The 12,655-nt window shown below is 40.2% G+C and overlaps 1 protein-coding gene and 1 long non-coding RNA gene across 2 annotated transcripts in view; one reads left to right on the top strand and one right to left on the bottom strand.

The window, feature by feature from the left end:
* The window catches only part of LOC147753674 (uncharacterized), a 10,326-nt gene extending 4,331 nt beyond the window's left edge, over positions 1-5,995 (top strand). Inside the window, exon 3 of the long non-coding RNA XR_015310497.1 lies at positions 5,384-5,995. This is a non-coding gene — a long non-coding RNA (uncharacterized LOC147753674). The remainder of the gene's footprint in view (positions 1-5,383) is intronic.
* Positions 1-12,655, bottom strand: part of LOC111259239 (uncharacterized) — a 59,820-nt gene that overhangs the window by 40,318 nt on the left and 6,847 nt on the right. The window lies entirely within an intron of this gene.

The following is a 12,655-nucleotide window of genomic DNA, read 5'->3' on the forward strand; positions in this document are numbered from 1 at the left end:
ACAGGCCAGCTGGCTGTTAGTATTGCGGTTATATCTGTTTATCGTTATTTAACGTATACCGCCAGCTTTGGCGTCACTCAGTCATCACTATGACCGCGCGACACTATCTTCATCTTGTCTGTCCCCTTAAGCTGCACGGCCCTTACAGTTCTCCAGGTGTGAGTGCTGCAACTCTCCCTCAGATGCAGTGGTCCTTTCCACAGTGTTGGCCCTTACCGACGCCAAAGGGAACTCTTCAGCCAGGGGTCCCATATCTGTGTAGTGCACTAATATTCCGGCAGCTGCTTGAGCCTGGACGACCGGCACGTGCCAATTACGCAATGCAATTAAATGCAACCCTAATGGACATATTGATGGATAATTGGTAAGCCTCTAGGCGGGACGCTGTCGTCGCGCCTACTTCTCAGGATCATTCCCCTAGAAACTGATCGTGCACGGGCCCTGCGGTATGGTCAAGGCTGTGCTAATTTCCGCAGCGATAGCTGTGGAACTATCGCTGCTACAGTTGCTCCCGTGTCATTTCTTTAGCAATAGTGGAGTTGGATGCCGCTTGTGCAGAAAAAAAAGCACCACCTGTTATGGATGTAATGATGCGTATGAATAATTGTTATCTTATGATGACGAAAGTTGTTGACCTTTTGTTTTCCTTGTCGAACACAACAGCATTAGCGAGAGAAAGAATCCGGTTTCTCTATTATGTAGTACTTTGCATAGGAAACAAATGCACATCATTAGAAAGGACGGAATTAAAATGGCGGACGAACTCGTGTGTGTGTATATACAACGGCAACCTACTTGCGTTCTTTGCGTCATAAGACTAGAGGGTTCTACCTATGTATACGTGACGTGGCAGTTTATTACATACTGCACGGCTGTAACGAAACGTGACTTTTATCGTACTGGCTTTATTTCAGTCCATACGACCATTAGGCCAACAGTTACTTCCGTTTGACGTTACGTATGCGTGGAACACCACTCGATGAATGTAGCGTTGACGATTCGCGTTCAATGTGAAGCAGCAGAGCGAAACGTTGCGGTGTAGTATCATCAGCTAATAATTCAGAAAACCATACTACACGTTAAGCTTTGAGGCACACTGATGTCGTAATGTTAGGGAAAAGCGTCCCACAAAAAGGTCGAAGGTGACATGATTCAGCTAACATTTTGCAGCCACAAAATGTGGCCTAATTTTCACTTTCGATCCTCGTCACCGTTTGCGTTTTCAATTCTAATATAATCTTCAAACTAATGATAATACTAAGCATCATTATCATGATCACAAATATCGTTAAGATTTTTAATCTCGTGTGTTTTAGCTCAATATCACAGGACAATGATGGTCATTATATTATAACAGTGGGTTTCCGAGAGTACGCATACAATTTAAAAGCAAAACAGCCACTCCACGCATAGGGCAACTCTTCTCATCAAAAAAAAAAACGTATCTATTGCATCTGTATTCTGACCCGGCACTGTCTTATGGGTTCCAAGACATTTGAGTAATTTCTCATTCAGATTTATTTTACGGCTATTAGTCGGGCCTCCTAATAAAAATTTTGTTGAGCCACAGTTAAACGTTTACTTTTTAAGTGTAGACAAATACCCGCCAGGTAACAGGGTTCGATTTTGTATTTATCGCAACTGATATAATATCATTCCTCAGATTTGATGAGGTCGTTTATTTGGACGTGTATTCAGGGCCTAGACAAATTCGAGCATCACTGGATGAAAATTCTAATTGGGGGCAGCCACCACACAATTTCGAATCCTCTGCACTATCATAAGGTATAGACGACGGTAAATTGGGTTGTCCATTCATCTGTTAAACGGACAGAGCACTGGCTTTATCTAGTCGGTTAAAAATTATTTTTTCTACCAGTCTCTTACCTACGTTGAGATGCGGATCTTTTGTATTAGCCCAGGGGATAAAATACCGTGGGCGTTATTTAAACCAGCAAGCTACTCACAGAAGGCTCATTCCTTCCTGTGCTTGAAGGAACATCGAAAGCATTATGAGTTTGGAAATTCTAATGGGACGATTATTGAGTAACGACGCTAGCTAAACTGAGTAGTTCAATTTCAAGGAAAGGATTTTTCTGCACCGCAAGGTTTATACTATACATCTGTTTGAAGAAACGAAGGTCGTCTTTCAATTGTTTTCCTTCGCGCAATTTAGTCGTCAGGTTCGATTTCTCTAAATTAGAACTTGCTGAAACCAACGTAATATTTGCTGGTCGCGAAAAAAGATTTCGGAAGTTGAAGAAATGAATCTTTTTTCGATCTAACTTCAAAAACTAGGGATTCTACTGCAAGATAAGTCGCTGACTGTCTTATGTGTATGGCAAAACGCTACGGATCGTACGGGTGATTGGGATCTTTAAACGATTTTAAAACAAAGTTTGAAGTTGCCAAAGAAGCCTGAAAATTTGTTCGCACATCTAACATTTCAACCTCTTAAAAGAGAACTTAAAAGAGAAAAAACGATTGGCATTGATTCGATGTTTCGTTGTATTCTCCGCTGTGAACTACTGCCATATTGTCACGCCGAAACTCCCGCTAAAGTGCGTTCCGCCATTGCCGTATACTTTGACAGTTTTCAAAAACTTTTTTCCGGAGAGACTTGCCGATTCATTTCGCCGTTAAACTCTGTCCCCACGCTGTGTTGCAGATTCGTTTCCAGGTAGATGACATTAGTTGGTAAATGCGGTATGAAACAGGAATCAGAGTACGGATCTAGCTTGAACAGTCAAAGTGAGGTCGCGCGAACGAAACGAATATAGAGCAGCAGGAATCAGCAAGAAGGAAAACTGGAGGGCAAATTTACGTATTATATTATAGCTTCAGCGGTAGAGGAGGTTCCGGCTGCGCTTTGAGTCATGAGAAGAAGACAGGACGGCTATACCACATTCGCAGCCGAGTCAGACGAATGAACTAAAAAAAAAAAAAAAAAAGTCTTAAAAAAAGAACCTGATTCGATGTTCTTTCTATCGATAATCGAAACGTTCTAGCTAGCGGCAGTAATCTGACATTACATAGAAATTAACACTTTTAAGCCAAATGTAGTATGCGCTGAGCGTTAGTTAACGCTTACAAAAATGACTCATCGCTAGAACCGAACGTTCGCCAACGCTACAGCCATCCGATATGTTGATCGCTAAGCGATAGCGAGCTCACTCACAGATAGCGTCGATTTATAATGCAAGCTAAAGATGCTCTTTAGCGTGGACGTGTGTGTTTCCTGTGCAATCAGATAAAATTGTTGGCAGTGGAAAGGGCGCCGGTTAATAAATGACAGGCAGACGATTTATGAATGACTGAACAAACAATACTGATATAGTTGTGCCTACAACAGGTGATCGAAGCGTTTACTGGGAGGAGTGTAAAAAAATATTCTTAGCTTTGCTGGTGACTTACCGTATAAACCCGAGGGATTGCGAATCATTGCTGGCTTACAAGTACAGTTTCTGATTGACACGCCTCGTCTACTCGAACGAATCAACCTTGCCGATACACACCCGTTTTTCAATAGTTACGCGCGTGATCATAATGCCAGCGTCTATTTTCAGCCTTCATACAGGCATCATGTAGCTAACGTGATTTAGATACCGAATAAAAAGCATACGACCATTTGTACTCACGAAATTACTGTTCATATACTGATTTAATACGTTGAGAACCACGCCAACGTGTTTCGTTGAAGAGAACAGAGGTAAGCATTTGGTAAAGCAACGTCAGCCGTCCATAAATGAATGTACTTTACTTAATACATTCTCTTATAAATAATGAAGTCACTATGTGATCATAGCTCAGTCAGTTCGAAGGCAATGATGACAAGTACGGTACGTCGCCAGTCCTAGCCTGCCATGCGGATCCGTAATGCCCGTCTAAATCAGCCGTTTAAGGTGATAATGAGAAAGACACTCGTGAAGGAAAACAAATTTCACTGATCAAAAAAAATCTAAATTCGTTCAACTCTGTCGGGAAAATGACCACAGCAAAGAATGACTAGTCCATCTGCCGCGGTAACGCTCGAAACTAAATATCGCATAATGCTAGAGAATTGCCGCTAAATCAACTTGTCCCTGAGCGCTGAATCACGGCCTGTAGTTTTTGTGAACTTTGGTGGAGTCCGCTCATTCGTTCAACGGTTACCCTTCGAACAAATGGCATATGTAACCCCGTTCGCCCCCCTCAGTTCGCGTTACTACCGCGGCCGCTGCTATGGCAGCGATGCTCATCAACCGATAGGCCTTCTTCTTTAGGTGGCCATGTGATTGTTGTTTTAGTAGTTTTTTTTTTTTTATCTCGATAGTGTTGTCGTCGGCGGGCTGGGGGAGGTTGAGCTTTTGCCTAGGGGGCCCCTCAGTAAGGTCCATAATACGGCCGGAGGGACAAAAGGTATCCGGATGATTGCTAGTCGCTAAACGTTCGTTGTTTAATACATTAAAGCGCTGTAAGTGAGTTGGCATCACAGTCTTTATTGCGCCCGTAAGTAAAGCTCTTGTTGTTCTTATTATTGGCATCAACAAAACTAACGATCTTACGGAACGACGGCGAGACGATGAAAAACAAATCTTTTCTCTAAACCCAGAAAACTGGCCGCACTTGTACGGTCGTAAGTAACATAACATCGTCTTTAGTAAAATGATATCTGAAATGTTACGGTAAAAATAGACGCAGTCACATAAAATCACTGTATTCTCTAGGGATATATAGAAGAGGTTACATGACAGTCTTTTCGTTGCTGAAAATTAGCTCTACGGCCAAATCTATCTCGATCGCCTCACCCACTTTTTAAACAATACTCGTCTAAGATAATCGAAGTACCGTACTCAAGCTCACTGTTATCTACGGTAGTTTATCAGATTTTTTCTATCTTTGCCACACCAAATACTTAGGTCAAAATCAGCAACAATAAGTACTTTTCATTAGCAATTGCTTATTATAGCAACATGGGCCATCGTTTCTATCGGATGAATTGGGCATACCCTGATTTTCTACTACTGCATTTACTCTGAAACTGGAACGCGTTGACTGATTTCGAGCGTCGTAGTGATTTCGGTAGCTCAGATAAGGCGGTACACATCTTGGGTGGTAATCAAACGGTATAAAAATAGTAGATAGAATGTACAGCATTCTTAAAGTGGAGTACCGTTCGTGTGCCAGCGCGCGTCACCTTAATGGCTTAAATTGTCGTTACGGGGGGGAAGAGGGGGTCGTTCATAGATGAACGCTAAAGTATAGATCAATGATGGTATGAATAAACAGTGTATTACAGTTTACATTATGTATCTGTAACCAGTGAATTAGAGTGATATCCGTGAAGCGTTAAGAAAATTGACATGTGCCATTAATGAAATAATAGCTTTCTATTCTTTCACAGGTAAACCAAGTCTGTCATAATTCAACTGCAGTTTGTACAACGTAACGTAAACTGGGACCACCAAACGTCTACGTTTATGCGTCCACAAATCAGTAAGCGGACTAGTCAAGATTCGGTGCCGTACCCGTGGAACGTAAATCAGCATGACGGGCATCATCTAAAACAACGCTGTTACACGAATGTACTTGGTGGAAGCCTGTTTCACTGATATCTGCCTTCTCCAGCTGTACTTATCTAAACGTCACTATGGGGATACCACGTAAGAGTTAACCCGTGCAATTGGTCGTACTCGTATAGACACAGATCTGCATCTGCAATATAACGTTTGCCGTCCGTATAAACTGAGTCACTATTCTACTAACAGTAGGGTCCGTCAGAAATATACGTTCAATGACCTGCTCAAGCCCTTCGAGACAATTGCGGTTCTGATGACAGTGAAAATTCTCAAGCTTAAACATTTCTCTTCCTTAGCTACTTAACGTGTGTCGTTTATAGCGTCAAGAGCTATTACTTTTAAGTGAAACCTTGAATCTAGAACAATGTAGCGTATGTACGGTTCATCACTTACCGATATTATGACTGAATTAATTGAAAACCAAAGTATAGTCAAAACATATGGATAATCTGTTTTCCTTTATATAGTAATATGAAGTAAACTAAGTGCGATACAAAATGAATCCAAATGAATGAGTAAAGAAGCAGCAGCGACCATAACGACACCCAAGAAGTCAGCAACTTACCAAAGTAAATCTTATGAAAATTTACGTTATCGTAGAAAGAAACAACAGGTAGAAAGCCACAGTCATTAGGACGATATTGCCTATATATACAAGGTTGTTGTTTAGTGTTATGTATTGTCGCCGGTAGCGGAAACCTGGCATAGAAACACTTGACAACGTCCTCCGTTATTAAAGTCGTTTCTTTTTAGGAGCTACTTCTGTTTAAAAGAATTTGCACATTGCATTTGATCGCTAGAGAGTTAAAAAGCCCGTAGTTGTGATTCTCTGAATAAAACCGCTAAAGGCACAGGATACCATTTAGAGTATGAGTCCTGATGGAGATCGACGAGACCGGGTGTACCCTAACCTAGCAGATACCCGAAGCTGGGTCCGGAGACATGAAGCAAAACTTCAGCCCGTCTTCGCCACCCTTTATGGGGAATGCAAAACAAGAAAGCGGTTTTAACGGTGGTGTGAACGGCAACAACCTTCCCCACAGACCTCTAAAATGACCCATATTGCCTATTCTATGCTTGGCAGGCGACAGAGAGCTCGCGGGCTCGCCCTAACCCAGTTCTTTTAACGTTAACACCTAATTTATCACTTGCTACTAAATCCTGGTAACTTGCAATCGTATTATGTAAAGCACACCAAGGTTGTTTGGGGTGTTGCAGTTGTCATTTGACTAATATACAGACATCATGATCGCTGCCGTTTCGCTCTATTGATTTCCTCGCCGCTGTTCTATTCTCCTACCTAAATCGACATATTAGCAAAGTCACCCAAATAGGCTGACTGTTGTTTGTTGCCGGCTAACAGCCAAAGCGTGTTAGTTGGCATAATAGTTGGCTATGATGCACTGTTAGTGTCAATATACAAACACTGATCCCCGTACAACCCAGCGTTTTAGTCTGCTTCCCGTTCTTGTCACTCAAGCCTGTTCCAGTATTTGCAGGAATTTTGTACTAATAAAAACATGTTATTTACTGTTGCTTTAGCCTGTGTGGTTTGCTACATATGAAGCGTACATATGCTATATCATGACAAGCCAGCTACGGTGTACAGCCGAGCTGTAATAAACCGTTCACTAATAGCTAAATTACAAATGTACACTGATCTGCATAGAGTCCCACAAAACGATAAGGTACTTTAGGACGATATGAGCATGAGATGATGCAGTTGTAAAAAAACAGTGATAATGTTCAAATAACGTAACAGGATATCTAAAAAAATTAGACGATTCGGATGACGCTAAAGGAATAAGCAAGTAACAGGAACAGCAGTTTCATGCAGGTCTCCATGCGAACCTTATCGCACGCTACGACACAGAATGCTCTACAAAATGGTAGTACGTAATAGCTTTTTTTGGATCACGGTAACGGGTTTACGTTGGGAATTCAAATCCGCACGCAATCGTCGTTATTGAAAGTGTTATTTTTTTGTTTATCCATCAACCGGAACTTATTCGCTAAACTTAGTAAGTTACAGGACTCCTCATCTCGTCTGGCCTCGAGGCCTTTCTTTCTTGTACGGGCTCCAGGCGAAGTATTACATCGATGAAGTAGCTAGAGCAAAAATGTCGTCCTACTCTTGTACGACACGATGTCCCGATATGCCATTGCCTCTAGCAAGCATAGCTTCCATTGTTGTTAGTCTCGTTACCATCTCGGTGGCCTGGCGCGACCTAATTAATACACTTGTATCAAATGCCTATCGCTGTTCTTAATATTCTGCTCCTATTTTAATGCCTAATATATCGTAACCTCTCAATTACTGGAGTGAGATCATCTGGTAAGTGGCGACTCTCTCACCTGCCGATTTCCATTAATACTACACCCTATATATATACACCCTATATATCTCTAGATCTGTAACATTTCACAGAAAATCGTGCTTAGCGCGCCAAGCCAAGTAATAACAATAAGCCTCAAATATCGGACTCGATCAGTGTTGGACTCTAGTTTTCATTATAATTTCATAATAATAATAATTCATTATAACTTGAGATAAATAGCTAAAATACGGTGAAATAAGTTCATATGGACCATTAAAGCATGGACGCCAAAACACACATACATGAAGCTGCTAATAGAATTTGTAACGTTATTAAGGAGCCGTCCTCTAGACCACCGATATATATGTATATATACACGCGTATGTGTGTATGTATTATACTGGTAGACAGGATGACGTCTGTGTCGGTATCGTCAAAGCGACGGGCTTACCGATGAAAGTTATTTCCAGTCACCGGAGTAACAGAAAATGTGCCGGTTGATACTGAAAATTTACGGTGCACGATGATTTAGTGTACCGTACGTGATAACACGACTGAAATAATTTTCTAACCTCTTGCTACATTTCTTAGACAAACATTGAAGACAAGCTAATGTTACGATATCGTTGTCAAGTTGGAAGGTTATCTGTATCCTATTTGTAGTACACTGATATCGTTGACCTGGCCACGTCTATTTTTAGCTATTTCGATGCGTATGCTATAAGATACACGTCTATTTTTAGCTATTTCGATGCGTATGCTATAAGATACTCGATCGACACGTAGGTCACGAGCAACTAACGAATTCTCTTAGAGAGATATCTTTCTCCCAACGGAGCTGTAGAGTTTCGGTCAGCACGTTCAACTTCAGCTGCTGGAAAAGAAACTACTCCAATAGTCCCAAAGTCATATTCTAACTTTCGTCCATCCATATCCTAAAGCGTATAGCGTAGCTTTGAAAGAAATGTAGCAATGCGACCTGGATCGATTGCTGAAAGGTAAGTGACACGCGGATAGATTTATTATTTTCTAACTGGACGTTCCTTTTCAAGACACTGTACTCGCTGCTTTGAGCCATAGAGCTAAATCGATAATTAAACTAAATGTTTGTCATTACAGTGAACAGATCATAGCAAAAGACAATTTGGTAACAATTTGATCGACTGTCAGGACACAAGCGACCTGTTAAATATCGGCTCTCGTTTCCATGTTTTTCCTGCACACGTAGCAATGGCCACGTGCAGCGTTGTAGTTCGTCACAGTCTATGACCGATAGCCTTCATTTCTGTGACTACGATACGGAGCACTGGTTTCTTCCATTTTCCACTGCACAATACGTACCGACAAAACAGCGTAACTCATGCTCTGCATGTCGGTAAGCCGAAGGCTCTATTTTTGACCACGTCGGACAAGGGATAACGCTCTAGCAAATAGGAGCAAACAAACCACCATCAAACATTAAAGAAACTGTTTTTTTACGAATTATGTATAAAGATTAATTTCAATCAAAAGTGGCCTATATAGAAATTCAGTCGATTAAAGTATAAGCTACTCAGCTAACACGATGAATCTTTCCATGGGCACCTACAGTGAGTCGAACTGAAAATGCTAAATAAAAAAACAAACACTTTTGTAAATAGATCCGAATGTGAGCTTATTCTGAATTCTTTAATGCAGATGCTTTAATATTTTTCATACTCGTATATATATATATATATACGAGTGTGAGACATGTTTATATATATATATATATATATATATACACATGTATGAAGTAATTCCTTCGGTGTTAGTAGCATTAATAGTAGCGGAAACACGCCAATTAAAAGCAACAATGATCAACGATATACGAATTAATCAAAGCCGTAGTGAGATTTGATTCAATTATGTACAGCTACTCTGTACAAGCTTAAGGGCAACCTTATGTATATAAAACCTTATGTATATATATTAAAACCTTATGTATGTATGTATATATATATATATATATAGTACGCTTTGGTCACCGTCGCAACTTCTCCCTTCCGCATAAACACTTTCTACAAACGAAACAATAGAATCATCACAACCGTTTACCGATCCGTTCTTGAATACGACATTGTTTTTACTGCGCGCAAATGTGATATCGCATCTAATAATGTTTTTCCATATAGACACGATAGCGCTTATCAATTACAGATGATGTACGTCTGCGCGCAGTATTTGGTGGTCATGGGAATGCGATTCGTATTGAGGGGGGGGGGGGAGAGACAGAATCGGTAAAAATGATTACCCCCCACCGTTGACTCTTTTCTCGTCATATATACCACCTACTGCTTACGAGTCTCATCGTTTCCACTGATGTACATGTATCGACGTAGCCCGCCGCATACGATTAGTCATCTTTGTTATGAGACGTCTTCGACTCTCATATGGCAACGATAACTGGCTAGCTAATTATTGTTGTTGTTGCTGCTGTTGTTGTGATTGTTGATTAAACAGTTCTTTGTGAACGAGCTAATAATAGAACGTACGATGTATAAAAGTACGGTTCATTCTAGACGTCAATTAGCGTTCAGGCGGAGCTAGAATGTTCAACAAGCTAATTCGGCAGATACGACATAAAAATCATTCGTTGTAAATAAATAAATGTAACTCATATAACTTAGACTCAGTCTTGATAAAGGCACAGTGAGCTCATGCTTAATAGCGATATTAATGCTTGCCGTGCAACAAATTTCTCAACAACAAAACATCTGTAAGCGTTTCGTCGAATCATATATTACGTAAATATAGTGGAAATGCCTCGCGCTTACACCCGTTGACTTAATTCAGAGAAGGCAAACTAACGAAGTCGTTGAATGAAGAAAAAAGTTTTTATGAAAAAAAAACTTCTTTTTTGCGCCAAATAAACAGTATTCGAAAATTTGCGACGTAACTTGAATAAAATCAGTAGTAGGCTTTACTACGTCTTCGGGGAATTTTGAATGTATGTCATTCCCTGTTTGAACATAGTTGTTTTTAGCTCAAGCAATTAACGACTAAGATCATTGTATATCTGGGTGTTTGAAATTCTACTATTTCTAAACTTATTAACTCGAACAATAGCCGATGCCATATGATAAAGAGGCCAATTCCATAAGTTCCTCTCCAGCAGCAGCCGCCCACTATAGATAGTCTTGTCCGTGCAACTGTTTTTTTGAGTTAATCGCGTTAATTATTCGGTTAATCGCGTTTCTATTGTATAGTCGATACATCGAGCGATGTCTTTAAGAAACAGTAACTGCGGTGGTGCTAAAACGTATCGGAACGGCTGCCAGAAGCATTTCGGATCGAAATTAATTAGAAAGAAACTATTCCACTTGTATAGGTGTTTAGTTGTCGTCCAGAATTCACAAATCGACATTTTTTCTTGTTCTTCGTTCATCTCTTCATTTTTTTCGCCGTCAACAATAACTCGCTTGACAACATCTGTATGAATTCCAGATTGGGGCGAAATGTTGGCTCCGTTTCCCTTAAGCTGGTGGACGCTGGTGATTTCTTGTAAGTGAAAAAATGGGGAATACCTTAGCTATTAACAGAAATTAACGCGCATACAGCGGAGCAAATAATCAATACTATTACGTACAGCCCATTAACAAAGCAGTAGATCAATAATAACTATCATAAAAAACAACGAGTACAAAATTACAGTTGCATTCTCACAAAACCATTTGGTTCTATACTTTTGTTTATTTTTTTAATTTCATCCGCACTAATCTCCATTTTTTTGATGAAGATTATCACTGTAGATTACCGCTAATCTTTGTTCTTTATGCCACCTTTTTGTCGCTGCATTTATGTACCGCGGTTTCTCTCTTGTCGTTCCACTCTGCCCCACGGTCCAATACGCTTTCCCAAAATGCTAGTAGCTTTGAACATGTCCCGAAAATGCTTCAACAGCCATATCAACAGTGATTATAATAACAATAATAATCTGATCGACAGCTTCCAAAAATATCAGTAACGAATAAAAAACAAGAGTCAACATATTGTCATTACTCCGACAATAGCTAAAATAACAGTTCCGATAAAATAAACAATCAACAAAAAATGTATCGCATTTTGCCAGAATTAAGCAAAGCGGTCATACAGTGAAGCAAACGCAGTTACAAAAATATCCGAAACTTGTGCATACACGTATGTACGCACCGGAAACATTCTAGTAAATAGCAGAATACAGCTCTCGAGTAGCTCTGAATCCCGATTTATTGTTTAACTAACTAATCCAATTGGTCCTAGTTGTTTTGATGAGAATAGGTATCTGGGCAATACAACTGCTGTCGTACAATCCGAATAGGATTCGTGCTTCGACGCGCAACTTTTAATGACACTTTTTATTTAGGACCTCCGGACACAGATGAGCGGAAATAGAGTAAGCATAAAACTTCAATAAAGTTTCAAATATCTATTGTCCTGGTCATCTTCGGAAGTTTTCGACAATCACAGAAGTATATAAGAAAAAAATAAGCGAACTCATGAAAATACCATACCCGTTATACCGTAAATGCGCACACACAAATAATGATACAAAAAGACCGAATTTCAGTACAAGATCTGTTCAGAATGATCACTGTCACATCGTGGCTTCCCCCAAAAGACAACAATTACACGGAGACAGATCGGAATCGGATTCTATAACACGTACCAAAATACTACCGACACACACACGGATACATTAACTACTGTGATCACTCACCTGTCAATCAGCATAGAAGTGCCAGTTAGCGAGATGAGCCGTAAATGAGTATTTGTCTGATT

Source organism: Varroa jacobsoni, unplaced genomic scaffold, assembly GCF_002532875.2.
Source record: "Varroa jacobsoni isolate VJ856 unplaced genomic scaffold, vjacob_1.0 scaffold_310, whole genome shotgun sequence".
Taxonomy (NCBI): domain Eukaryota; kingdom Metazoa; phylum Arthropoda; class Arachnida; order Mesostigmata; family Varroidae; genus Varroa; species Varroa jacobsoni.